Raw genomic sequence first — 27579 nt, 5'->3', positions numbered from 1 at the left:
TGTGCAGTGTACCCTGGTCCCTCTCCTGCAACAGCTGCTAACAATGGGGTGGCCACTCCAAGCCTAGCAGAACTGCTCTGCCCTTCGCTGGCAGCAAGGGGTTGGGTACTGCATTCCACAGACAGGAGGGTGGATTTCGGAAAGGCCTTTGCTGAGCCCATGGAGGCCAGGCTCCCAGGTGTAGCTAGTCCAGTGCGGTGGCTGTAGGCAATGGGCCTGACTCCCCCTTGTGCTGCCTTTCGTGCAGTCACTCATGCCAGCGCAAATGGGAACGGCAGCACTTTACACCCACGCTGTGTCCCTGCTGTCCTGGTGTACATGACCGCTCGAGGTGCGGGGCAATGAGGATTCAGGCCCAGCCTGTGGAAAGGTGCCCCACAGAAGCCATATCAAGTCTGAAGAAGAAATTGCACCTCACATGGTGGAGCAGAAATTTGTGTTCAAAGAGGAGCCCTTAGACAGCTCGTAACGTTTTCAAACTGCTTTTAGTCACTGCTGCAGCTTTGCCATCATGTCAAGACATAACCCTCCCCGGGCGCAGTCTGCCCAGCCTCTTGTCACCACCCAATCATCAAACACTCTAACGATGCCTTAGTCACCCAAAACGACTCTCCCCTGGTGAGCAGAATTATGCAAGGCTTTGTTGACTAACCTTCCTCAATGTACCTGGGAGCTAGGCACGTATTATCCCCTTTTACTGAGCGTGAAACTGAGAGGCAGAGGTGAAGGGACTTGACCAAGGTCATTCTGCAAGGCATTGTGGGAGTTCCTGGCTTCCAGTTCTGTGCTCGATCCACTAGACCATGCTGCCTCTCAGACTAAATAAGGGCCTAATCTTGCGGGTTTTTTTTTTTTTTTTTTTGGTGCCTCTGCCAAGCCTCAAGGAAGTTTGTACATGTGCAGTGAATTGCAGACTTGGGACATAAAATGTAACTTTTTTGACAGTGAAGGTAATTCACCACTGGAACGATTCACCAAGGGATGTGATGGATTCTTCACAACTGACCATCGTTTTCTTTGTGGTTTTTTTTTTTTTTTTTAAAGATTGGATTTGTTGTAGGAATTATCTTGGGGACGTTCTCTAGACTGTGTTATACTGGAAGTCTGACTGGATGATCACAATGGCCCCTTCTGACCTTGGAATCCATGACTCCAAGGTGGAAGCTCCATCCTTAGAGGTTTTTAAGGCCCGGCTTGACAAAGCCCTGGCTGGGATGATTTAGCTGGGGTTAGTCCTGCTTTGAGCAGGAGGTTGAACTAGGTCATCGAGTCCAACCCTTATCTTCTATGATTCTATGACTCTATAAAAATCGGCAGACATTTCTGTGTCTGATATACATCAACTGACTACATATAGTAACAACAGATTGTTGTCAGGTATGTATTATTTATCTTGTAGCCCATAATGACTCTTTAAGAGCTGTTCCAAACTATTCCTGTCAAGTAGATTAAGATGTATGTGCCTTTTAAAATTTAACTATCTGGATTTAATGAATAATGTTTCATAGTGTATTACAGCCTGCTCTGTGAGTATGTATGCAGGGCACAAAATTACGGTTCACCTTAAATATGTATTAAAAACTGTTCTGGAATGTGGTGCCTATATGTGAAGGCTTTACTGTTCTAATTTTCATATCTTGGATCTGCTTTTAAAGTTTTGAGTTCTTAAACACCAAAGTAACTAGAAAGTAGAGTATAACTTTTTCTCTAGCAACTTTCATCTGAGGACCTGAAGTATGATAAACATCTTTAATTCATCAAGCCTCATAATACTCCTGTGAAGCCTCCTAGATTAGGGATAAAATCTATTCATCCACCACTGTAATGCAGCCACCTCTGGAATAGAATGTGGTATCAGTTTACAACACCACAGCCAAATTTACACTAGAAAATTAGGTCAATTCAACCACATCGGTCAAGGGTGTAAAAAATGCACACCCTGAGTGGTGTAGTACAACTGTCTCAATCCCTGTGTAGACAGCGCTAGATTAACGGAAGAATTCTTCGGTTGCCCTAACTACTGCCTTTTAGGGACGTGGATTACCTAGGTTGAGGGAAGAATCCCTCCCATTGGTGTAGGCCAGTGGTCCCCAAACTTTGTAGGTTGTGCCTCTCCTTACCTTTGTCTGAGCACCCCTGCCCCCCACCCGCCATCTGGGGCTGGGAGTGGGGCTACGGTGGCTGGGATCCGAGTCAGGAACAGCAGCTGGTGGCCAAGGCCAGGGGCTGAGGTCGCAGCCCCAGCCAGGCCAGGGGCCGAGACTGAGAATGGGGCTGTGGAGCTGAGCGGGGAACAGCAGAGCAGAGCTTGGGGCGTTTCCTCCATGCGCCCTTCATCCCCCATGGGGGCTGGCGAGCTGAGCGGGGAACAGCAGAGCAGAGCTTGGGGCATTTCCTCCACGCCCCCTTCATCCCCCATGGGGGCTGGCCTGGGCCCTGCCGTGCCTCCCCTAAAATAAGTTCCTCCATGCCCCCCAGGGGGGTGCGCCCCACAGTTTGGGGACCTCTGGAGTAGGCAGTGTCTACACTGAAGCACTACCATGGTGCAGCTGTGCCACTGTATCGTTTCAAATGTAGATAGTTAACGCTATAGCTCGTTGAAACTTCAGGAGGAATTTAGGGAGTCAGCATGTAGCTATCACTACAGTAACTTACAACCTGTGTAGTTACACTGAAAAATAGATACATAAATTCAAAAAAGTAGCTTGGCCCATTACCACACCACCAGTATGTGCAAGTGTTGTCTGTGACCTGGCTGCTTTGAATTTCCAAGAATAAGCTGGCAAAATATTAGCTGTGTCAAGATAAAAGCATGTGTCAACAAGCCCTGCTGTTAACTCTTCTGTGTGTGTGTTTTGAGATTGAGATAGGTGGAAAGAAACAGCTTTCAGCACAGCTGATTTTGTTTCTAACTTCTGCAAGGATCAGAACCGTCACTCAGCAACATAACCCACTTTAATTAAAAGGCCCTGGGCTAATAACAAATTTATTTAAAACCACATCTACTCACCTGTTTTTAATGCCTTAGATCACTAAAATCCTGGGCCTACTGAAATCAACTGCAAAACTGTACAGACTTCAGTGGGAACTCAGCATTCACATGCATAGCATGGTGTGATCTTTCATAGTATTTTAACTTGTCTCGTTGTATTTGCTTTTTTTTCCCCCTAAAAATTGCTTCACTCTAAGTTTTTTTTTTTTTTTAAAAGACCTATAGGGGACCAGAAGTCTTTCTGAAGAGGTGCTTTCTTTGTCAGGCCCAGAGGTGCTTGTGTCCTCCTCCTCCCCACCCCCTGCACTAAGAGCAGCTGTTAAAAATAAGCAGAACAAAATTTCCAAAGAGTCAGTCATGTGGAAAAAACCCTTTCTGCTGCATTTTTGTTGTGTTGTAACTGACTACTTTCTTCCTCTGTTTCCTGATGTCGGTTGCAAATATTTAATCCAAATTGTCATGTCAATCTCTCCTTGACAAGAGTTTGTGTCAGGGGCAGAACACACCTTCCTGTTTTTAGGTAATCAGTAACCAAATCTGCATTCTTGCTGTTAAAGGGTCACTCAGGCTAAAATAATATTTTTAAGAGATGTCCATCCGCTGTTGCTAGTGACTGCTGAGGATATTAAACACTTTACAGCCTTGTTCTCTAACTAACATAAAAAAATCCCATGAAGCCAGTTGTAACAAACAACCTCTAGAGAAAGTGCCAAGAAACTTAAATTTATTTGCACTTCTACCGATCCCTTCTCTTACTCAGAGCAAAAGGTTTGCCTGCTTGATACGTCTATATTAGAATTATAACAGCAGGGTTCACGAGGAGACATCGCACCCTCTTGGATCTAATCCTTATATGGAAGGCGTTGTCTACACCAGGATATTTGTGCTGTTTTCACACCACTTGTTCAGCTATCTTGATGCAAAAGCTCCTGTAAAAAGGGTGCTGGTAGCTGCCAACATCTTAAGCACCATCTTGTGGAACCCTGATCTGAGCATGGTTAGAACAGAGGGAAGTGTCAGCAAAACTGTCCTAGTGTAGACTCACTGTGAACAATCAATCTCTCCAATGGAGGGAGTAGATAAGGGTGGTCATGAGGTTAAGGCATTGGACTGGGATATGGGAGAGTTAGTTTCAATTCCCAGCCTTGCCACAGACTTTCTATGTGACCTTTAGACAAACCACTTCACCCCTGGTCTGCCTGAGTTTCCTGTCTAAACAGGGATAATATTTCCTTTGTTGTGTCAATTTAGATTCCAAGCTCTTTGGGGCAAGGACTGTCTCTCAAATATGTATGTACAGCACCAAGCACAGTTGAGCCCACCCCACCTCAGCTACAGCCTCTAGGCACTATTGTAATATAAGTAATAATAAAGGGACTGATTTCTAATACTACAAATCTATTGTTTATTCAGCCTGTAATTTTCAAACGGTAGGGCTGGAGGATCCTGTGTGTACTTCCTAGAGAGGGAAACACCTTTTATATACAGGAAATAAAACTACAAACCACGTGTGTAATAACTGGTTAGTGGTCCTCTTTCTAAGACCAAATGACACAAAATAGCATGAATAGATAATCTCCGAGAATTAGTCGATGGGGAAATTTTTCTCCAGCATATTTGCTTTGGACACATCAACGGTTTCCTTTCCAGCTGGTTTGCTCTGTAGATGTTTTCTCAGAACCTCTCCATTAGGACATATACAGGGTTTCCTCTTGGATTGGAACTATGCAGTACAGTAAATAAAAATCCTTCCCATGTGCTCCATAACCCTAAGTGTATTTGCTTTTAGAAACTGTTGACTGGTAAGAAGATAGTGCCCTCTCCTGGACTCTCATGGACGGAACTTTGTGCTTTTTATGTTTTCTCAGTCACAGGGCTGAATCGAAGTAGGGGTGTGCAAATAGATCTGATCAAATCATTTGGTGTGTTGGTTTTTTTGGTGGTTTTGGTTTTTTTTCCAATGGCTGAACCAAAAATCCAACTCCAACGTCGTTCTGAGTCATCCCAAAGCTTGTTGGTTTTTCTCATGAAAACAAAAAACTGAAAACGTTTCATTGCAGAGCAAGCAAACCATTCTTTGACCTGAAACAATTTGTTTTCCGTTTGTGTGTGTGTTGTTTTTTAAAATAAATCTAGCAAACTTTCAAAACTGAAAACATTTCATTTAAAAAATGTTGAAACAAAACCTATTAGTCTGAAAAATGCCACCCAGCTATGTGTAAAGTGGTAGAAGTGAGAATTCCTTATACTAACATGGCCTCCATAAACTTGTTAACTGATATGTAAGGGAGTATTAGTTGATATAAGGTATACACTGAGGAACTGGGGTAAGTCAGACCAACCTAGATCCCCTTACGCTCAGTGGGCAGATTCACAGCTGTAGGGGTAATGTGAGTTATCTGGTGGTAAGAGGCCCTGAGTGTAAGCTGCTGTAGAATACATATTGAGAGAGCTGGAAAACTTCTTGTAGACTTGTCTGGGCTTATGACTGATTTTGGCGCATTGTGTTCAGAGTCCAACAGCATTGGGCAGTAAGCAGCCATTGCAGTAAGAGAGCACGGAGCTGGGCTGGGGGAAGAAAAGGGGAGGACTGGAGAGAGGGGTGTGTGTGTGTGTGGGTGTGTGTGTGTGTGTGTGTGTGTGTGTGTGTGTGTGTGTGTGTGTGTGTGTGTGTGTGTGAGGGAGGGAGGGAGGGAGGGAGGGGGAAAAAGGGATGACTAGAGAGGTGGCCTCAGTGTAGAAGAAAAGTCCAAGACTAGAGCGGGGAACACAGGTTTCTTGGGCCTGGTGAGCCTTACTAGATGTGTTGGGTGGCTGAGGGGCTGCCCGTGATAGGGAATGAGGTGGGGGAAAGGGTGTGTTTCCCTTCTATCCCTCCCCCCCACTCCCAGCTTCATCATGGAAATATAGGGCTTGCAGGGACTTTGAGAAGTCAAGTCCAGCCCCCGGCACTGAGGTGGGACCAAGTGAACCTAGACCATCCCTGAGAGGGGTTTGTCCAACCTGTTCTTCAAATCCTCCAGTGACAGGGATTCTGCCTGGTCCAGCACTCAACTATCCTTAGAGCTGGAAAGTTGTTCCTAATCTCTCACCTCGATTCCCCCTTGCTGCAGATGAAGCGCATTGCTTCTTGTCCTCTGAAGACAGGGAGGACAGCCGATTGCTGTCCTCTTCACAGCAGACCCTAAACAGATGTGAAGACTATCAAGAGGCCTCGATCTTCCTTTCCAAAGACTAAACATGCCCAGTTTTTCTAATCTTGCCTTGCAGGTCAGGGTTTCTGAGCCTTTTGTCATTTTTTGCAGCTCTCTGGACTGCCTCCGATTTGTCTACCTCTTTCATAAAGCGCAGCGCCCAGATTTGGACGCAGTCAGCACTCCAGGTGAGACCTCACCAGTGCTGAGTAGAGCAGGGCAATTAGCCCCCAAGTTTTCATGTGACCCTCCTATTAATACACCCCAGAATGATACCAGCCTTCTTTGCAAATGGATCTCACTGTTGGCTGAACAAACCTTTAATCAAGGACCCAACAGCACAACCTAGTAACTTTTCACGTCCATGGAAAATGTGGTCCATTTTGAGCTTCATCTGCATGTCACATGGCAGATGAACCTACCTCCTCCATACATGAGGACTGGGACACAACCCTATTTGTGATTGTGGAAACAGACTTCAAACTATGACTGTGTCCATCATTCTTCTAAATCCTATCCTGGTGGTATCTCTGTCATCCACTCTGCTTCACATGACTCACTCCGTTGGATCACCAGCCTGGACTTGGACATCTAGCGTTGCTGGTTTTAAGCCATACAATAGAAGTAAGAATACTCCTGCTTAGGTAATTATTCCCCATTTTGTAGTTGTGCATTTCATTTTTCCTTCCTAAGTATAGTACTTTGCACTTGTCTTTATTGAATTTCTTCTTGTTGATTTCGTACCAAGCCTCCAAGTTGTCAAGATCATTTTGAATTCTAATCCTGTCCTCCAAAGTACTTGCAACCCCTCCCAGCTTTGGTGTTATCCACCAAATGTCATAAGCATGCTCTCCACTCCATTACGCAAGCTATTAATGCACATGTTGGAGAGTACCAGTCCCATGACAGAATAGTACTGGACCCAAGGCAGATCCCTGTAGGATCCCACTAGATATGTCTTCCCAGTTTGACAGCGAACCATTGAGAACTACTCTTTGAGTATTGCTTTTCAACCAGTTGTGCACTCATCTTATAGTAGTTTCATCTAGACCACATTTCCTTAGTTTATGGGACTGTCATATGTGACTGTGTCAAAAGCCTTACTAAAATCAAAATATCACGTTTACTGCTTCCCTCTCTATCCACCAGGCCAGTAACCCCATCATAGAAGGACACTAGGTTGGTTTGACATGATTTGTTCCTGACAAATCCATGTTGGGTATCACTTATTACCCTATTATCCTTGAGGTGCTTATACATTGATTGTTTAATAATTCATTCCAATATCTTTCCAGATATCCAAGCTGGGCTGACTAGGCTGTAGACCTTCCCCAGGTCCTCCTTGTTCTCATTTTAAAAGATAGGTGCTAAGTTTGCCCTTTTTCAGTCTTCCTGTGGCTCCCCATGCAGGGGATCCTGGTGAGTGAAGGACCCTACTCCTATACTTCTGCTTCCCTGGGGCCCAGATACACACAATATCTAATCTACAATCTACAGGCCAGATAGGTAAAAGTCACCATTCCTTTTGTACCTGCAGTTTTGTGTCACCAATCAATTGCAGGCATAAATGACCGTGTCTAGAGACCTGACTGCACCACCAGACTGGGAGCTAAACGCTAAATACAACTGATTGCACCTGCAACTAACTGAATGTGCAAAATTAGAGGCTTACTTAAAAAGTGGGCCTACAGGTCAACCTGTCCATCTGTTTATCTAAAGTGCCCATCATCAGAGTGTCCTGGCACCACTTCCTCTCTCCCTTGGAATCTCATCAGCTTTAATAACCAGCCACTAGCCAAAAAGTGGCAGATGGCCAAAAAAGTACTCAGTGTTTTCTCCATAATCTGGGCTTTTATTCTTTATACATTTTTTTGTTCTTCATACCTCTCAATTCAGGGTCAAAACTGCTGATGTGATATATCATAAGAGTGTGATATTGAAAAATGAGTTGTGAATTGACACTATTTCACAATCATTACACATTCACAGAGAAACGTGGTCAGCATGTCCTTGGAACGCCTCGTAGTTTTACTCCTTACATTTGATAAAATCTGTCCAGCAAAACACGAAGTACAAAGAGGGCTGCGTATCCTGTTTGTGTTTGTAAGATAGAGAGAAGGACAAAGAAGTAGCAATGGCTGGGTTAGTCCAATTAACAAAGTCTCAGGAGGAAAAAAAGCACTGAATGGTTGGTGAATTTGTCCTTTTTAATCAGACTGTGACAAGGCCATCTATCTGCCTCCTCAGCGCCTCCTCAAGGCCAGAGGTCACTCTGCAGTGCTCTTACCAATTTCTCCCCTCTTCAGGGCCCCTTAATAACTCAGTCTGTAGTTAATAAAAACATTCCTCTGCATTTATCAAGTCCCTACATACCAACCTTTCAGGCCTCAAGCCCCATTCAGTAACTCTCTCTCTTTACATAGGGAGTTCCCAGGCTTTCTTCCCAGAGCTAGGTCCTAGTTCAAAGTCTCTCAGACTTTGCCTGGCTGGAGCTCAGCCTTCTTCAGCCCTGTGATGTTCAGGCCCCCAAACCCTCCTTCCAGTCAGGGTCTCAAATCAGAGCTGAGCCTGGTACTCCCGGGCTTTACTTTAGCTGAAATGCAGCCTTCCTTGGCCCTCTGTTCTGAATTCCTGGCCCAAACCCTTCTCTCCATGAGGGTCTCTAGCAGGATCCTCCTACTAAGTAGCTTCTTTCTGTCAAAGCTCTCTTGGTCTCTGTCTCCTCTGCATGAGTGAGTCAGTCTTTTTTTCCTCTCTCTCTCTCTCTCTCTCTCCCGTTTCCTGAACCTTCTCCACTCCACTGCAGCCTACTGCTGCTCTTTACAGGACAATCACCCTGAGCTCTCCCAGGTTTGGCTCATTCTGTAATCAGACTGGCCTAGCTCCAGCCGTAAGGGCCAGCCACCCTGTTACACAGACCAGTGAAATGCAAACATAAGACCAAGCTTTCAAAAACCGCAGGACGCAATTCTACTTTCTACTGCAAAGTCAATGGCGCTACCGCCAAGTTACCCAGTGTAACCAAGGCTGTGTCTACTACCCAACAACTGGGAGGTGCACTTCTCCCATGTCTAAAGACTTACGTGCACAGCTGTGCTGAACTAGCACCTAAAAATAGCAGCGTGGCCACAGCAGCCTGGGCAGCGGCTCCTGCTAGCCGCCTGCATGCAATTCCACCTGTGCCCTTGGGTCCATTTTTGGACAGCTAGTGTGAGCTGCCACCCATGCCACCACAGCCACACAGCTCTGTTTAGGCACAGCCTCAAGCAGAACTAGTGTGTATATGCCTAATTGAGCTGGGAATGATAGCGCCCAGCTGCAGTGTAGACATCCTATGAGAGCAGAACGTGGCACAAACTTGGTCCATCAGGCTGTGGCAAAGCGGGATGAGTGGTGGAGCGTACAGTGGCAAAACACTAACAGACTCCATGAGTCAATGTAGAGAGAGAGAATCTAGCTCATCTTAGTCATACGCAATATCTTGTTGACTTTAGTGGGGCTACTTGGGTGACGAAGGGCTGGCCCCAGAAGGGAAGATGCAAAATTGAATTCAGTGCTAAAGAAGGGCTGGAGTTCTCCTACATTGCTGTGAACAGGAGAAGGGGATTTCACAATCAGGGTAATCACAGACTTGCAGAAGTTAGAGATGGAAATGATATACTAGGTCATCTACTCCCTTGTCCATGCACGATAGTCTCCTTCAACTCTCTCTTGCTTTCCCTGGTCCATTTGAAAACAAAAGCATGCCTCTCAGTTAAGCTGATAAATATGTTAGTGTTCTAAACGTTACAAATAAAGTCCCAGCAGCAAGTCATAGAGAGTAAGCGGCTGCACAAATGAATTGCAGTTTTCCAGCTAAGGCAATTTGTGGGAATGCATGAGAGGAAGGATGGCCCCATAGTTAAGGTATTGGATTTGGGCTGAGGAGTTCTGGGATCTGTTCCTGGTTCTGCCACATATTCCCTGTGTAGCCTTGGCAGAGGCACTTCATCTCTCTCTGCCTTAATTCCTATCTGTAAAATGGGGATAATACTTCCTGCCTCACCCTTCTGTCTTGCCGATTTAGTGCAAGGGACTGTGTGTATGTACAAAACTTAGCACAATGTGGCCTTACGACACTTCTCTAATACAGCTACTCATGATTATTCCGTCTGGTTTACCATGGTAGCCATTTTTGTCCCAGTCAGGAAATTGTAAAAATATAGCGCGTCCTCTCAAGGAAGACTTGTAATTAAAACAGTGTGCTGGGTCTTGGAAGACCTGGGTTTTATTCCTGGCCCTGCCACAGATTCCATGTATGGGAGAGTCACTTCTTCTCTCTGGGGAAACTAAAGTATGGCTATTGAAAATGGAGCAGTGCTTACCCACCTCACAGGGATGTTTGGGGGGTTAAATCCATTCATGTTTATAAAGTGCCTGGCAATCATTAAATGGACGGGGCTGGAGAAACTAGACATTTCATTCTCCTTTTATCTTCTTTTATCAGTTACTATATCTACCAGAAATTGGAAGAGGTCATCAGAGCTGCAAAGAGGCTGATGGCAGGACTTCATGAGGCTTATCTTATTTCAGAGCTGCTCTTTGCTACCGCCATCACTTCAAGCAAAGGATCTGGCCTATATCTGGCAAAGGAGAATGTAAAGAACCCACCAGAGTGAGAGTAACAGGTAAAGGAATGGCTTAAAACTTGAGGCCAATCCTGACCGAACTTTGGACGATACAAAGGATCTGCACTTGAAAGACTTGCTCTTAGGAGGTGGCGAGCAACACTTGAGAGCAGCTGAGCGCCCTTCACCCTCACTGAAGTCTGAGGGCATACCTACATTGCAAACTGCAGCACATGTAGACATACCTGTGTTAGCTTTAATGTAGCTAGCGTGGGCACCAATAATAGCAGAGTTGCTGCTGCACGGGCTTCGGGGCAGGCTATCCAAAGCTGCCTGGGACCCTGGGCACTCACATGGGCAGCTAGGCCATGCTCAAGTCCTGTTGCCTGCTGCTGCAGCTCCCTTGCTCTGGTACCTGCACAAGCTAGATTAAAGCTAGCTCGGGTTGCAATCACACCTCCCGCTTGCAGCCTCGCTGTCCCCTAAGAGAACGGAGAGTACGTGGCACGCTGCAGGATCAGGCTCAAAATGTTTTGGTAAGCCGAGCGCAGCTGGGGAAGAGCCCTACTTTCAAAGGGAAACTAATTAGATTTGCAAATGTCTTGGCAACAATCTCAGTGCCAGAGTGGAGCAGTGTTTAATTGAGATCGACTGCAGCTTCATTCACGCTGGGTCTACACTGCTTGAATTGCAGATAGCTTCTGATCTGAAATACTGTCCAAGAGGCAGATGCCAGCTGTTTGGCTGCTTAGCTGAAAATCCGCAAGGCGGGAGGTGGTGGGGAGACAGACGGGATTTGGGATTCCCACATGGGTGTCACCCAGTAGTTGGCTCATCTCCATGGCCTGAAGGTGACCATGTGTGGGTGGGATGCTGTGTTAAGGAAGCAGGAGGGTTTCTGGCTACGGAGAGGAATGCCAGTGAGGGACTTATGCCTGCTTTGAGTCCCAACTCCACCAGGCTCTGCAGTGCTAGGATCCCCCCACCCAAGGGGGACAAAATGGCAGTGAGCCGGTGAGAAGCCAATTACTTGTCAAAAGGGACTGAGAGGGTGTGACCCTAAACCCCCATGTATTCACACCCTACACACTGTTATAATAATCTTTGTACAAGATATGCCTTGTGAGGTATCATTGGAAAACTAATAACTCACTGGTCAATAATACTAACAGGGGAGGAGACTACAGAAAACAGAACAATTTGCATTTTAGCAAACACCAACTTTCTTCACCACCTATCTCCATGTTGCCTTTCTCACAGCTTGAATAAACTTTACCTTGAGGGGTAATCCTCTGAAGAATCCATTTCAAAGGTTCACTGGATTATAGAAGAAAGGGGCCAGAAGCCCAAGTTCTCTCTTTCACTTAAGAAGAAAACCAGCACTTTGGTCTCCTGGAGGAGAGCGGGAGGGGGTCAGCAATCTTGCTGGAAGACTGGGGGGTGAGTAAAACCATCTTAAAGCCTGTACGTTGCTAGATTAAGTTTTAGACTTTTACATGTTTGGTTGCACTTGTATTTGCTTGTAGTTGTTTCTAACTTTCTTTTATACTTGAACTCCCTTAGATCCCAATCTTCTTTTGTTAACAAACTTGTTTTACTTTTAATCTCAACTAACCCGGTGCTGTGTTTGATTTAAAGTGGAAATTGACTCCATTTCATGTGACAAGCTGTTAAGTTTTGTCTCTTTGAAGGAGCAAACGGACCTGATGATTCCTCTGAGTGTTGCAGGAGAGGGCTGGACCTTTCAGAGCTCACAGGTTTGGGAAAGTTTGGGACTGAGGGTGTGTTGGGGTCATCTGCTAACGTTAACCAAGTCTGGGAAAGACAAGAGTGTGTCTGTGAGTACTTCTTGCAGGCTGTTGCAGTCAAAGTGGTTGAATCTGAGCCATACAGCATACAGAATATGGAGTGCATGCTGGCTGTTGGATGTCTCTCTCTTCGGCTGGGAGCCACAAGTAGCGGAAGCATTTTGGGGCACACAGGGTTATATTACAAGTGGTGACGCAACCTCTCACTGGTTGGGACTGCACCCTAGAACATGATGGGCAAGATCAAGGAGGCCTTGGCGGGGAAAGGAAGAAGGTGGGGGGAAATGGCTTGGGGAGGAAGAGTCCATTAAAGGGCTGGAGAGAGAGGTCAAGGAATGTGCACTTGAACTCTATCCTTTCCCAGCCTGCTCCACCTCCACTCCCTGACTGCTCCCTCTGGCCAGGCTGGTACAGGATATAGGGAGGTCACATGCAGAGGTCAGGCTGAGGATGGGGAAAATGCAACATTGATTAGTCGGGAGGCCAGAGCAGTGCTGGCAGGTGGGCAGGGAGCATGAGGCTCTCTACCTGATTGAGGGAGGGCACACGCAGGGCACAATGGGTGGGATCAAAGCATCTTCTTGTCCCCCCTGATCCAAGGCATGATAATCACAAACATCCCAGTTGCCTTCCCATGGTTGAGCAGAGAATGCTGAGCAAATCTGCTTCCTGTGGTCGGAGCCGCTGGGCTCCATTTCCCAAATCTTTCCCCATCCCACCATGCACACGCAGGGAAAGACTGCACCCACCAGCTGTGCAGGGCGGACTGATACACCCCATCCCTCCTACCATTCAGAAGGGAAAGGATGAAGAAGTTAAATTGGTGTGTTGCAGAGATGCATCACATCACTGTTATCACGTAGGGGAGCTACTTCAGGATACCATGGCTGGGACTTTAAGAAGGGTCAAAATACAGCTCTCACCTGTGCCTGGCTTCCTCCCAGATCATGTGACTGTCGTCTACAACAGGGCCTACTGGGAAGAATATAAAGGTGGGTCTTGTCCATTGTGAACTGGGGGAGAGTGTAGCTACCTTCTCAGGGAGACTGGAATGGGAGTTAGTCCTTTCCAGGTAAGTCTCTAAAAGATAATGACTACCTGGATCCAGTAACCTAGGGGAAGGTCTTGAGAACCTGTGGAGACCTAAGAGATGGCTCCTAGACTTTGGAACAGAAGGATATATTGAACCTGAAAAAAGGTGTGGATGGGGAGAGGTTGCTGATTACATATGTATATAATGTTAATGAGACTATTAAACCGGAGCCGGGAAGGGGAGATTCTGCTTTGGAACTAGACTTGTGTATAAATACCTCAGATCCAGGAAGGAAACTGAGGCAGCAGCTGCAGAAAGAAGTAACCCTTTCACAATGACTTCCCCCCCATCACCAATGACAAAATGGGTGTTCAGCTGGAAAACACTGAGTAACAGCAGCTGAGCGGCTCATTAGGATCTGGCTCATTCATGTGATTGGGGATGTCAGACGTCTGAGGAAGAAATTTGTTCCCTTCTGTGACCTTGTGTTCCTATTTGTCACTAGTGTGACAGGCTGCAATGACTCCTGTGAAGGGTGTCAGCATGTCTCTTTGTGTGTGGGGTCAATGTCTTGGTGGAAATGTTGCTGTCAGCATCTCCTTGAGCTAGGTGTCTGTAATGTAGTTTTGCTTCTGAGTAGCTGAAAGCAGGGACTTGTAATGGAAATGCTGACTGTGCCCCATGGCTTGCAATGGAGCAGTGACACCAAAAGCTACGTCAAACTCAAAACGTCAGCTCCACTATGTCCTCCTGCTAGCTGTGGGACTGCTTGACAGGATGCTCCTCCCATGATGGGAGGGCTGAGCACTCCAAGAAGTGCTGGAAGATGAAGCTACGCTATAGTCTTGACTTAAGAGACCTGCTCAGTCAGCTATTGCTGTGAAGAGGCATTCTGGGTAAGCCAGGATGTCCCGAACATAGAATGGTTCAGCTGGTCTGGATTTCACAGACACTAGCAGCAAGGGGACGAGTTTTCTTTGCTTCTCTGCTGCAGTGTGTGACCGAGGTGGCTTGCCCTGCCGTTGGAATGAGACTACTGCTAATGATGCACTATCCTCCATAACAGTGGTGTATTTTCACCTCCCACCCCCATCCCATCCTAAAAATCTGACCCAGACTTTGCTCACCAATGTGAGTTGATCTGGAAAGTGCTTGGGATGGCCCATGGTTGTCATGGAGACCTCTAGATTCCAAGCAAACGTTCCACAGCCATCACTGGCACAGATGTTGACAATGTGCAGGGAGAGATGGGCACTGGAAGGAGAGAGTGAGGGGATTTTTGAGCATGTTAACAGGGAGGTCATTCAAGGCATAAGGGGTGGTGAGGAAGTGGAGTGAGAGAGAAAGTGAGTACGGGGCATACGTGGAACAGAAGGAGTAAAAAGGGCTGTAGGTGGAGACAAGGGCAGAGATAGACTTGCTGATCTTGCCACTTGCCAAATGCACCTAGTACAAAGTCTCTAGGTACACCCAGGGTGGGCTGTCCTAGATTATCACTCAAGATTGTACCCCAACTTCCTTCGAACACTGAGCTAAGGAAAGTTGAGTTGTTGTAGCAGACCAGCCACTAGAGGGAAACGGGATGCCCACTGTACTGTGTTGGGGGCTTTTTTGCTCCTGGTAGATTCAACCATACCAGATTGGTCTGTGGAGGAAGGGCCAGACAAAAACAGATACCCTGGCCCTCCAGGTTGAGGGTTAGGCACAGGGCTAACAACCGTGCCCTGTAAAAAACAAAATATATTACAGAAACAGCAGTGCAGAAACCAACCATTACTGGGTGTGATGGCCTTCAAGAGTCAATGACGTGTATGACGGCCAGCGGTGAAAGCTGAAAGGAAGCCACTGGCATGAAGACTGAAGTGCTTAACACCAAGACAAATACCAAACTTGTTTTTTTTTTTTTTGGAACGTACGAACAACGTACGAAACAGGGAAGCTAGCTCCGGTCACAGCAGAGATGAGACGCTATGGATTATACATCCTGGGCATCGCTACAGGGTGAGGAGCTGTGGAAGCTGAGCTAAAGAACCTGGGGCACAGTGGGGGAACCATTGAAAGACTTGCCAGAGACAGATAGGAGTGGAGGAGCCTTGTCGCTGCCCTAGACGCCAGAGGCGTAATGGGGGGACTAACTAACTAACTGTACCACGTGTTACACAAGCAATATCTAACCTAACATGACTAAATACCAAAGACTCCTAGTTTCCAAATAAATGTTATTAAAACACGCATTGCCCAGAGAACTTGCTAAAGAATCTCTGAACAAACTTAAGAGTAAATTTCTTTTCCAGGGGTCTTTTGGTATCTGTTAAACAACAAGCAGTGAACGGAGCAAGCCATACCTCTGACCTGTTCAAACTCAACTATTCTCCCCCGGTGAATTAGATTAAAATCACCCTTGTAGAGTGGAAGAATCCCACGCAGCTTTTGGTTTTGCAGGTTAAATGCCATAAAGATGAACAGTCTCCAAAACTGACCTTTTCCAGGTATTTCCTGCCTTGGTAGCTGTGGTGTGGTGTGGTGTACTCCCCCTGAAGGAGTTACTGTAGGCCAGAGGAGCTAATTAACCTATTAGGCTTAACAAGCTAGGGGCTATTTAGGCTGAGAGACATTCCCTCATTAATGGAAGCTCACCTGTGCATGAACAGGCAGGGCTTCTTTAAAACCAGGGAGCTGGTAGCAGCAAGAGGGCTGTGGTCACTCTCCCTGGGACAAGGGATTTGGACTCAAGAGGAAGGATTTGTCTGGTGCATCCAGGAACTAGGGGTTTAGCTAGCAGTGTGGAGAAGGTAAGCCTGGGATAGCAAGGCAGGAAATATTCCTGGGGAGTGGTAGGAAGGCTCATTCTAGTAACAGACCTTGCTGTAGGAGACAGGGCCCTGGACTGGAACCCACAGCAGAGGGAGGGCAGGGCTTTCCCTACCAGCCGTTGAATGAATGGCACAATCTGGGCATTGAACTTGAAGACTATCTTGGTCTGTTTGTCCTAGCCACTGAGGGAGCAGCCAGCGGATTTAACGATTGCCTAGGGTGGCGTGGAAGACTGTAATAATATCCTGGAATGGGAGGACTCTTGTAATTTGGCCAGAGGGCCAAGTCATGAAGGGAGAGCAACCAAGTAATGAAGGGGGCATCAGAGCTGGATGGAACTAATCCCTCAAGTTTCCAGGAGGAGGTGTCCTAGTGGTGGGCAGTGGAGCCTTGCCGTGTCCTTGAATTTTTTAAAGAAAGATGAAAAATGGCTTGTTCAAGTTGGACTGGGCAGAAAGAGGCTAGCAACTCAAATGGAATTGTGTCCAAAGAAAACTAATGGCTGCCTTTTAAAATTTGGCTGCATAGTTGAATCCTACAGTCAACTGGTCCAATAACGCGGGGAGCCTGCAAGTTGTATGGGACTGTCAGTTACAATCTGTTTACACAGTGTTTAGCACAACAGAGCCCCAGTCTGGCTGAGACCATGTAGGCAGTGCTGCAATATGAATGATTTGACAACATGCCATAACATCCATGGTTTACCAAGAGCATCTGATGTGGCAATGCAGAACTCTGACTCTAACAGATAAGCATCCAAAATTGCCCAGTTTTTCTCCATTTTACTATGAGTTTGTGTAATATTAACTAGATGTACATACTTTCTGGACTGTAGCAGTCTTATCAGATAGCACCTGAGATTGGTGTTCTTTATGTCCCTTGACTGCCCCTGCGTACTCTGTTCTTTCTTGAATGTGTCTTTAAAAAAAAAAATCAAAGTAAAGATTCCAAAAATTGCAAATCAACCCACTCATCTGTTTCCCAGCCCTCCAGGCTAATGCCTGAGCACAGAGATGGTACATCTCACTTGCTATGTCTATAGTCTGTGAGCTCTGGTTCTGAATTGCCAGAGGAAGAAAACTAGTGCTTTTCTCAGACAACGGTCTGCCTATAGTGCCCATGTTTTCAAAGCTGGGGACTGGTCTAGCTCTAATACCACAGCTGATCTCAAGCCGCTAGGGAAGGTGTGTGGTGTCTCAGATAGTCAGGATCCAGGTCACATGAGACTTACCAGATCCAGCTCAACATCTTGAAGTAAATAGGAAACAATGCAGTTGCTGCAGAACTGCTGTAACGTGACCTTGAGGCTAGCATGGTCTAACAAGTGGGCGATTGCATTCTGCACCAGCTTTGACGTGACCTTCAAGAGTAGACTGATGCAGTGTGCACTACTGCAACCTCATCTGTAGTTTGTGCAGGAGTGGATCGTGGTAGTGAGGGCTGGATCTGACAGAGATGGTTGCAGTCACTTTCCCAAGTGTGGGTGGGAAAAGGCTGTTGTGACCACTGTTGCCACCTTGACATTTAGGAACATTACAGGATTCAAAAGGTCCTCCAGTAGGTCATGTCTTGAGCAATGGGGTCATGCTATAACATGAGGCACTAGAAAAGGAGACTTGTTCTGATTATCTGTTCACAACAGCAGTAAGATTAGGACCCAATGGGGCTGAGCATTGTGCAAACATCTAGTAAGGGATAGTTTTTGCCTGAAGAGCTTATAGTCTAAATAAATGATGGGTCCGAGAGGAAACAAAGGCCCAGAGACTTGTCCAAGGGCAATGGTGATGCCAAGAGTAGAATCTAGCTCTCATGATTCCCAGGGAAGTGCCCTAGCCACTGAACCACCTCTCCTGGCTTACTAAAACAAACCATCCAGAAAAGCTGTCCACTTATTCAAAAAAAGATGGGAGGCAGGACAAGGGAATCAACCCGGAAGATTAGTGAAGTGAGCGACTTGGAGAAGCTGACTTTTTTTTTTTTTTTTTTTTTTTTTCACCCTTCTGTTCCCATCGGACAAAAGGAGGCCAGCATGTGTCCCACCCTTTCACGCCTGTCGGTGGAGCCAACGCTTCTGTTTTATTGCATGTTATAAACACAATTCATTGAATGCCTTTGTTGCCTGAAATGAGTTCAGGCAGAGGGTGTTGAATGCAAATGGACTGAGCACCAGTCTGAGAGCTTCCCCACTTAAATTTTCATGCAGTCGATTCAGTGGTGGATCAGAGTTTCCTATGTTTTGAGTAAACAGCAGACAGAGGGTCACTGTGACAGAAATGTATAATACCAGAGTGCTGTAGCAGGCAAATACAAACCAAATGTCACTGGGTGGAGAACTGCAATTTTATTTCACATTTGATAATTTATGGCCAGCTCTTCCCCTAAACATAGGGCCAGATCCTTTGGAGGTGTAAAATGCCTTACTTCCACTGATTTCAATGGAGCCTGGCAGACTTAGACTTGCTGAGCATCTGACCCAGTGTTTTGCTAGATACACTTTTACATCAGCATTCACCTCACCTCAGATGAAAACTCACTCACCTCCTCTGCCTGGATCTGACTGATGCGGTCATCTTGAGCATTGTGACAACCACAGCCAACAAATCCCTCAAATACCATATTATTCCAGTAGGCTTTTACCATCAACTTCGGGTCGGGAGAAGGGGAAAGACACATGTTCATGTTCGGTATCAATATCTGTATAGATGTAATTGCTTGGAATGGGGCTATTCGTTCTGATGGGTGCTGTAATAAGGCAGGGAGCTGTGCTAGGAGATCTGAGATAATACAGCAGGACAGGCAGAGCTTTAAAAGGCAGCAGTTGGCAGAGGCAGTTTTGTTTACAGTGTCTGTTTCATGCGTTTTATCTTCCAATAAATTACAGCACTTTATAATGTGTGGACTAGCTACATGTAACCGGACTTCTGTGAATTAGTAGGCAGTTCACCGCAGCTGTACCAGTCAAGAACACTCTGCTGCTTCTTTACTGTCCCATCACCCTGAAGTGAGAGAGAAAGAGAGAGTGTGTGTTTGTGTGCATGCACGCACTGTTGGGGAGGGACCATCATTGCAGGAAGCTGTAGTTGGCTGCAGACTAGTATATAAAACCAGGGCGTTCTAGTTGGCCAGCAGAGTGAAGGCCATACCTAACTGATACACACAACAAAGCCAACTGCAGCTCCCTTCCCCTCTTGTACAGAGAAGTGGTCCATAGAGCTGACTGGCAGTAGCCTGACATGCTCTGTCTTGAGCCAGTTGAAAGCTGCTGAGTTAAATAAGACTATTACATGCTGAACCCTTCATCTCCATGGGCTGCCATTTGGCCACCTTTCATAGAGCACACCATGTGCTCAACTTGACCCTACGCCACATTTCAGCCACATCTCTGAAAAACAATGAATGCGGGAACTGTTTCTCTCCTGAAATAGCTCCAACCATCACTTCCACATGGTCCTAAATTAAAAATGCAGGGCTGATTACCTATGTAAATACTTAACTCTCAAATCCATTTGGATTCAGTTTCCCTAGATTTTGCAGATTTTTTTTTGCTGCAAGATGAAGAGACCATTAGGTAGGATAGATTATGATAATAAAAAAAACTGTTGTAATTTTGTAGCAGTGACATATTGGTGTGGTGCCAATCTTGCTTATAGAGGCTCTGGGGCCACTTAATAATGGCCACCTTCATTGCAAGGTTCACTTTAATATTTCCTAATAAAACTGAAATGGCATTTAACTCTTCCAGTCATGAACCAAGAAAAGCCTCCCGTTTTACCCCACCTCCCTTTGAATTCATAAATCTTACGTTCCCCATTTTATAGTGACGGTGTATTTTTTTCTCTCTATAGTCCACCCCTTCTCGCTTGCCTATCCAATTATATTCTCATGCTGCTGTGGGGATATTTACAGAGCAAGACCTAAATTAGCATAATGGAGCTTGAGCCTTAAAGATCAGATCCATGTCTGAACTTTCCTAAATTTTGATGGGTCTCTGATTTGGGCCATAGAGAGAGAGGTGCTGACTTTTTGTTTTGCCGGTGGGTGCCCTACCCTGACTCCATCACCCCACAGGGTCACGCAGGGGCAGGAGGTGGCAGTTGTGCTGGGACATGAGCCCCATCCAAGCAGTCCTGATCCTGCCTCTGCTGCCACCAGGACTGGAGGAGGGGGGGGGGAGTAGGGTCAGGAAGCAGCAAGCTTGGGCTTGGGGTGCCCAATTTTCCAGCCAGGGGCCCCAAACCATCCCATCCCCTGCCCAGTCGTAGCCTAGCCAGGCTCCCTCTGGGACTTACCTCCTGCCTGGCAGCTTGGGGTCAGAGGGAGCCTGGCTGGGAGCTGCAACCACGTACACACCGTTGCTGAGGGAGTCTAAGTGGGTCTCTGCACAGTCATCTTGAAAAGTCTCCACATCTCCCCTGAAGGTTTGAAAAGGGTCTTGCACCAGTAAAATCCCTCTCACCAGTGTCAAATATGGGGGGCTGCCAGCCTGTTGCTCCACAGGAGGGCAAGATGGTCCAATGATTAAGGTGCTGCTCTGGGAGTTGAAGACACAGCATCAATTTACTGCTCCCCCACAGGCTTCATGTGTGACCTTGGGCAAATCTTCTGATCTCTTTTTGCCTCAGTTTCCAACGTGTAAAATGGAGATAACGGCACTGCTGTCCTGCACAGGGGTGTGGTGAGGATAAATGCATTGAGCACTGTTTTTATACACTATAGTAATTGTAAGCACCATAGACAGAAAGGCTATTTTTCTTTAGGGTCCTGGGAAAACAGCCTATCTCCAAATCTAGAGTAAACCTCTATTTAGAGAAGAAGCATTTTGACTTTTCAAACCAGTCCAGCATGTTTAAACAGCAGTAGGAAGAAATGAAGGAAAACAGAGGAAGGAACTGTGACCCTTCTGTGCCTAGGGCAGCCACCTGAAAATGCCAAGGTCAGGGCAGGCTGTAAAAGGAGAACAGATTCTTCCAGCGCTGGTAGGTGACACTGAATTCAGGCTTTCCAACCAGCCACAAACAGTGCTTCTCAATTCCCAGACTATCCCAGGTTATCAAGAATCCCAAAATACAAGTACACACAGTCCCCTCTGCTGCATTTCAGTCTCTGGCTCCCAATTGGCCACTAGGTCTAGTAAAAAGACCAGTTATTTAAACTCTATGCTTTTTACTAAAAAGGTTCCCCCTGACCCCAAAGGGTCAGCCAAAGTACCAGATCAATATAAGTTTGGATCTTATCCAAAATACCACGCTGCCAGCCAATCCTTTAGTAACTAAAACTAAAGGTTTATTATAAAAGAAAGGAACAAACAATAAGAGAAATGTTAAAGGCTTAAAGCAACCAGATATATACAAATGATTTGAAAGTCCATATACGTCAGGTTTCTAGAAGAATTGTGGAGTTTGCAGGCTTGTATAGTTCTTCTGGTATACATCCAGTAACTGGATGGGCCTCAGTCCTTTGTTTCACAGCTTCAGTTGCAGATGACTTGATCCAGAGGTAGGTAGGTGGCTGAAGCTGAACCTGACTGGAGAAAAAATGGATTCCCAGGCCTCTGCCTTATATATCCTTTGGCCCCTGCCATGCTGTCTGTGGAATTTTACAGGAAACAAAATGGAGTTCAGAGTCACAGGAGCAAGTCCTGATGACTCATCAGGTATACCTCTGGCTTTTCCCCCTGGGCCCCTTGCATCTGTGGATGTCTCAATGGGCCATTAAGCAGGCTATTGTTCTGCCGCCACCCTGTCTAGGGTGTGTCCCAGACAGCACAATTTGAAATACAGATATATCAAATACATCCATAACTTCCATTACACATATAACACACGTATTATCATCTTACTTAGCATATCATAGCCTTTCTAACAGTACCTGACATGGCATATCTTACATAAATTATTATGATTTTGACATACTGATGTCACACAATATAAAAAATGCCCCCTCCCACCCCCCAATCCAGCCAGCATGAGACCCCGCAACGCGAGACTGGTGTAGAAGGGAGTAATCAGAGCTCCTGAATACACCTGAAGGGCCCCTTTATTTAGCCAGCATGACAGGAGCAATGATGTTTTTTAATGAAACTTTTAATGCGGCAGAGATGGGAGAAAGCTGTCTGGGATGACGGACGTGGCAGAGGAGGCTCTTTCATGAAGACTTAAATATATATTGTATATTGCTTAGGTTGCTCAGGATCCCAATCTTTTAAAGTTAAAAAAAAAAACTGTATTCAAATACTTTATACATTAACAGGCCTGGAACCTCAGCTGAGCTGAGTAGATGTCGGGGGACTGCTGGCCCCGTTACTGAAACTCAGTGGGGCTTTTGTTCGGCCATCTCAGACCCAAAGGCAACGCGGAAGGGTCGATGAGAAGCCCCCAGGCCCATTGGGGAGAGGCCAACGTTCCAGGTCAGCCTGATTGACAGGTCCGACAGGCAATGAGGGAGCCCGGAGGCTGGGGGTCCCGTCCTCCGTGTGAGCTGGAGCGGCTTGGGCAGAGCAGGCCAAACTAAGGAGAGAGCCGCACCCAGAGCCGCGGCAGCCGGCGCCAGAGGAGCTGCCCGGGGAGCCGAGCAGCTGAGGCAGAGTGGAGGTGGGGCTGAGCTGGAACCTGAGCCGTGCGGGGCTGGGTGCGGTGAGCAGCTGGGGAGAGCGAGGGGCAGTGCAGCCAGGGCCTGATTCATGGGGCGGCATTAGGTCTTTTCCATCAACCTTTCCCATTTTTTCCTTATTTTTTTTTAATTGATAGCACCCTCGCCCCTGTCCTACGTGACCACGACAAGATCGGGGGTCGAGCCCCCAGGCATCCTGGGCCCGGCCTTGTCAGGGCTGCAAGGACCCTGCCACACGGGAAAGGAGAAGGGGAGTCCTTGCATCAGGCAGGCCCTGGGTAAAAGGAGTGGGAGCGAGGACTCAGATCCTTTTGCTAACCAATGCCGCTGGGGTAGGGTATAATCCAGGGAAGTTCCCCACAATAGCGGGCCCGTGCCCCGCTTACATAGGCCTAGTTCCCCTGGCTTCAGTGAAGCTATGCTGACTTCTGCCAGCTGAGGGTGCGGTCTGTAGCTTTTAAACAGGTGGCCGACGTACTCCGCTACCTGCCTATAGCCACTGTGTGTCTGGGAGAACCCAAACGACCGGCCAAGTTCCGGAGCTGGAGCCCAACCGAACCTCTGCGAAGGTTCTAAGACGTTTGGTTGTTTGCTGCGATATACAACGGGGGCAGTCCCCCCTCCCAGGAACGGATCTGCCGGGGTGATTCTCAGCACTGCTGCCTCAGGGGACTTTTCCCAATGTGCCTTTTGGGGGAACTGGCTCTTTCAATTCAGCAGAGGTGTGCAACCACAGTCCTGAAATGGCCGTTTAGTAACAACTGGCTGCTGCTGTTGCTTGCTGTCACTTTCCCTGGTAAGCACTCTGAGCTCCCTTACATATCTTCTCCCCCCCCACCCCCAGTTCTAGCTGTCTGATTCTTGAGGAGATGGTACATGCCTGCATTTCCTTCCTACTCCCTGTCACTTTCTGCAATCCTGCGCTCTCTGCACTGCCAAATCCTGCTCTGATGGCAAGCAGGAAGTCCTGAAATCCTACCTAAAGCCTGTGATGCTTTCAACTAAGGTCTGCAGCAGTGAGGAGTTGGGATGGTTCAGATCAGCAGACAAGGTTTTCTGGATGCCAGTCCAATTCTCTGGACAATCTTTGGGTTCAACAACATCTCTTCAGACAAAGTTTGCATAGAATATGGTTTCCTTTGTAGCTTGCCTTTAGCACCCTCCCCCCACAAAAGGTGTGCTAAACTCATTAAGAACATAAGAACGGCCATACTGGGTCAGACCCATGGTCCATCTAGTCCATTATAATGTCTTCCAACAGTGGCCAAGACAGAGGGAATTAATAAAACAGATAATCATCAAGTGATCCAGCCCATCACCCATTCCCAGCCTCTGGGAAACAGCAATCCCTGCTTGTCCTGGCTAATAGTCATTGATGGATCTATCCTCCATGAACTGATCTAGTTCTTTTTTGAACCCTGTTATAGTCCTGGCCTTCACAACATCCTCTGGCAAGGAGTTCCACAGGTTGACTGGGCATTGTTTGAAGAAATACTTCCTTTTGTTCATTTTAAACCTGCTGCCTATTAATTTAATTTGGTGACCCTTAGTTTTTGTGTGATGAGAAGGAGTAAATAACACTTCCTTATTTACTTTCTCCACAGCAGTCATGATTTTATAGACCTTTATAATACCCCCCCCTTAGTTGTCTCTTTTCCAAGCTATAAAATCCCAGTCTTATTAATCTCTCCTCATATGGAAGCTTTTCCATACCCCTAATCATTTTAGTTACCCTTTTTTGTGCCTTTTCCAATACCAATATATCTTTTTTGAGATGGGGCAAGCAGATCTGCACGCAGTATTCAAGATGTGGGTGTACCATGGATATATATAGGGGCAATACAATATTTTCTGTCATTATCTATTCCTTTCCTAATAATTCCCAACAGTCTGTTAGCTTTTTTGACTTCCACTGGATTATGTTTTTCAATGTGCATTACTTTGCATTTATCAACACTGAATTTCATCTGCCATTTTGTTGCTCAGTCACCCAGTTTTGTGAGCTCCTTTTGTAACTCTTCACAGTCTGCTTTGGACTTAACTATCATCTGCTATATATATATATCAACTATATATAGTTTTGTATCATCTGCAAATTTTGCTACCTCACTATTTACCTCCTTTTCCAGATCTTTTATGAATATGTTGGACAGTATTGGTCCCAGTACAAATCCGTGGGGGACACCACTATTTACCTCTCTCCATTCTGAAAACTGACCATTTATTCCTATCCTTTGTTTCCGATCTTTTAACCAGTTACTCATCCAAGAGGAGGACCTTCCCTCTTATTCCATGAGCACTTACTTTGCTTAAGAGCCTTCTGGTAAGGGACCTTGTCAAATGCTTTCTGAAAATCTTAATACACTAGATTCACAGGATCACCCTTGTCCACATGCTTGTTGATCCTGCTCAAAGAATTCCAGTAAATTGGTATCACATGATTTCCCTTTACAAAATCCTTGTTGATTCTTCCCTAACAAATTTTATTCATGTATGTGTCTGATCATTCTGTTTTTTACTATCGTTTCAACGAATTTGCCTGGTACTGAAGTTGGGTTGTAATTGCCGGGATTGCCTCCGGAGCCTGTTTTAAAAATTGGCATCACATTACTATCCTCCAGTCACCTGGTACAGACGCTGATTTAAATGATAGGTTACATATCACAGTTAATAGTTCTGCAATTTCATATTTGAGTTCCTTCAGAAGTCTTGGGTGGATACCATCTGGTCCTGGTGACTTATTACTGTTTAATTTATTAATTTGTTCCAAAACCTCCTCTGACACTTCAATCTGGGACAGTTCAGATTTGCCACCTAAAAAGAATGGCTCAGGTTTGGGAATCTCCCTCACAACCTCAGCCGTGAAGACCAATGCAAAAATTATTTTAGTTTCCCCGCAATAGCTTTATCTTTCTTGTGTGTTTCTTTCCTTTTGCGTGCTTCATCGTCCAGTGGCCCCACTGGCTGTTTAGCAGGCTTCTAGTAAGCCTTGCCTGCTGTAATGGCTCCTTGAGGACCTGGGCAGATGACAAAGATTTGAGTATCCCTGAAGCTGCTCTAATCTGTTTCAGGGACAGGCCTGGTGACTGACCCATCCCAGGGTTGTATGTGTCCATGTGGAGGGAGTACAAACCTAGTTTAGTAGTCATTGTACAATAGTGCTTGGCTATCCCTCATTAAAGCCATCATTATAGACTAAATCTATCTCTGTCCCACTCTCAAGGCTTTCATTTGTCTCTATTACTGATCCCCGGAAAATCTGAAGTTCTGGGACACCTTGCCCCTGAGAGTCCTGCCTAGGCTTTTATCAGTCCTTAAAGGCACTGCACCATGGCAACCAGCACTGCAGTTGAGGGGTCCCCCACGTAGCTTCATCTTGAGCCCATCCTCATCATTCCTGGACTGGTGACCTGTGAGGCTGTTGCAGTGTGTCTTGCTGTGTTATCTTCCCCTAGGGAGTGGGTGTACTGCCTCCCACAGAGCAACAGCTTAGCTGATTAGGAAACCATGAACAAAGGTGTGGGATGGAGTATATTCTATTAGTTAAAGCATGACTCCAGGAGTCAGGAGACCTGGATTCTATTCCTGGCTCTGCCACAAACTTGCTGTGTGGTGTTGGGCACATCATTTCCCCTTGCTGGGTGTCTGTGTTTCACTTCCTGTAAGACTGGAGTAATGTGATGTCCCAGGGCTCTGTAAGACCTGATTCACTAATATTTGTGAAGCACATTGTGGTTCATGGATAGACCGCTCCGATGATGCACAAAGTATTTGCTGTTCTTCAGAGCCTCCTCTCTGCTCCTCTTCTGCTAATTGTTCCCACCCCTTCCAACTGCTGATAGCTCGTACACCTCACCCCACACAGACGACCTTAAATCACCTTCCTGCTCTTCCTTTGCTCTTTCCACTGTTGACTTCCTTAAACAGCATGATGATGATGGGAACATCCCCTCTACCTGATGTCCCCAACACTGTTCTAAACAGTCAGCAGAGACGCAGCCACAGCTCAAAGGATTCAAGTAACTGGTGGCATCTTTCTTTGCTCTTCCCTCACTTTAGCCCTTGCTCTACATGTCCTTTTTACTTTTCTACCCCCTCTCCCCTTGCTTTCTAGTACATGCATCTTGGTCCTAGCTCGCTAGCAGCATCCTCCAAAACTGTTCTGTTTACGATGCAGCCAAGTCTGACCTATTTGTTGAGAAGGGCTCTGTTAAGTAACAGGATGTATTACTAATTAGGGTAAATGTCATCGCAAGAGCACGCTGACATTGTTAGAATTAATGGCCCAAAGCATTACCACTTATAACACCTTTCAAAGTTTATGGTATTGTATTAACTCAGCTATTGGAGGGAGCGAGGGATGTGGAGTCCATCACTCCTGAACATCCTAGAGCAGCACATTCGTCGTTATATTAAGAGTAGAAGAGCATCCAAGTTCTTTATGTCTTAAAGATTTGCTCCTGCACAGCCATTTCTCAAATTAATATCTCTGAGCAGGCCCAGTGAAAGGTTCAGTGATTCC

At 46.2% G+C, this 27579-nt stretch overlaps 1 protein-coding gene across 1 annotated transcript in view; it reads left to right on the top strand.

The window, feature by feature from the left end:
* SLC15A2 (solute carrier family 15 member 2) overlaps positions 1-27579 on the top strand; it is a 154724-nt gene that overhangs the window by 10289 nt on the left and 116856 nt on the right. The window contains exons 2-3 of the mRNA XM_067549643.1: positions 10673-10853; positions 12054-12233. The gene's annotated coding sequence lies outside the window, so the exon portion shown is untranslated. The remainder of the gene's footprint in view (positions 1-10672; positions 10854-12053; positions 12234-27579) is intronic.

Source organism: Emydura macquarii, unplaced genomic scaffold, assembly GCF_026122565.2.
Source record: "Emydura macquarii macquarii isolate MOO-44397 ecotype Brisbane River unplaced genomic scaffold, CSIRO-AGI_Emac_v2 contig_1253, whole genome shotgun sequence".
NCBI classification, from domain to species: Eukaryota; Metazoa; Chordata; order Testudines; family Chelidae; genus Emydura; species Emydura macquarii.
This window is presented reverse-complemented; position numbering and strand designations above follow the sequence as displayed.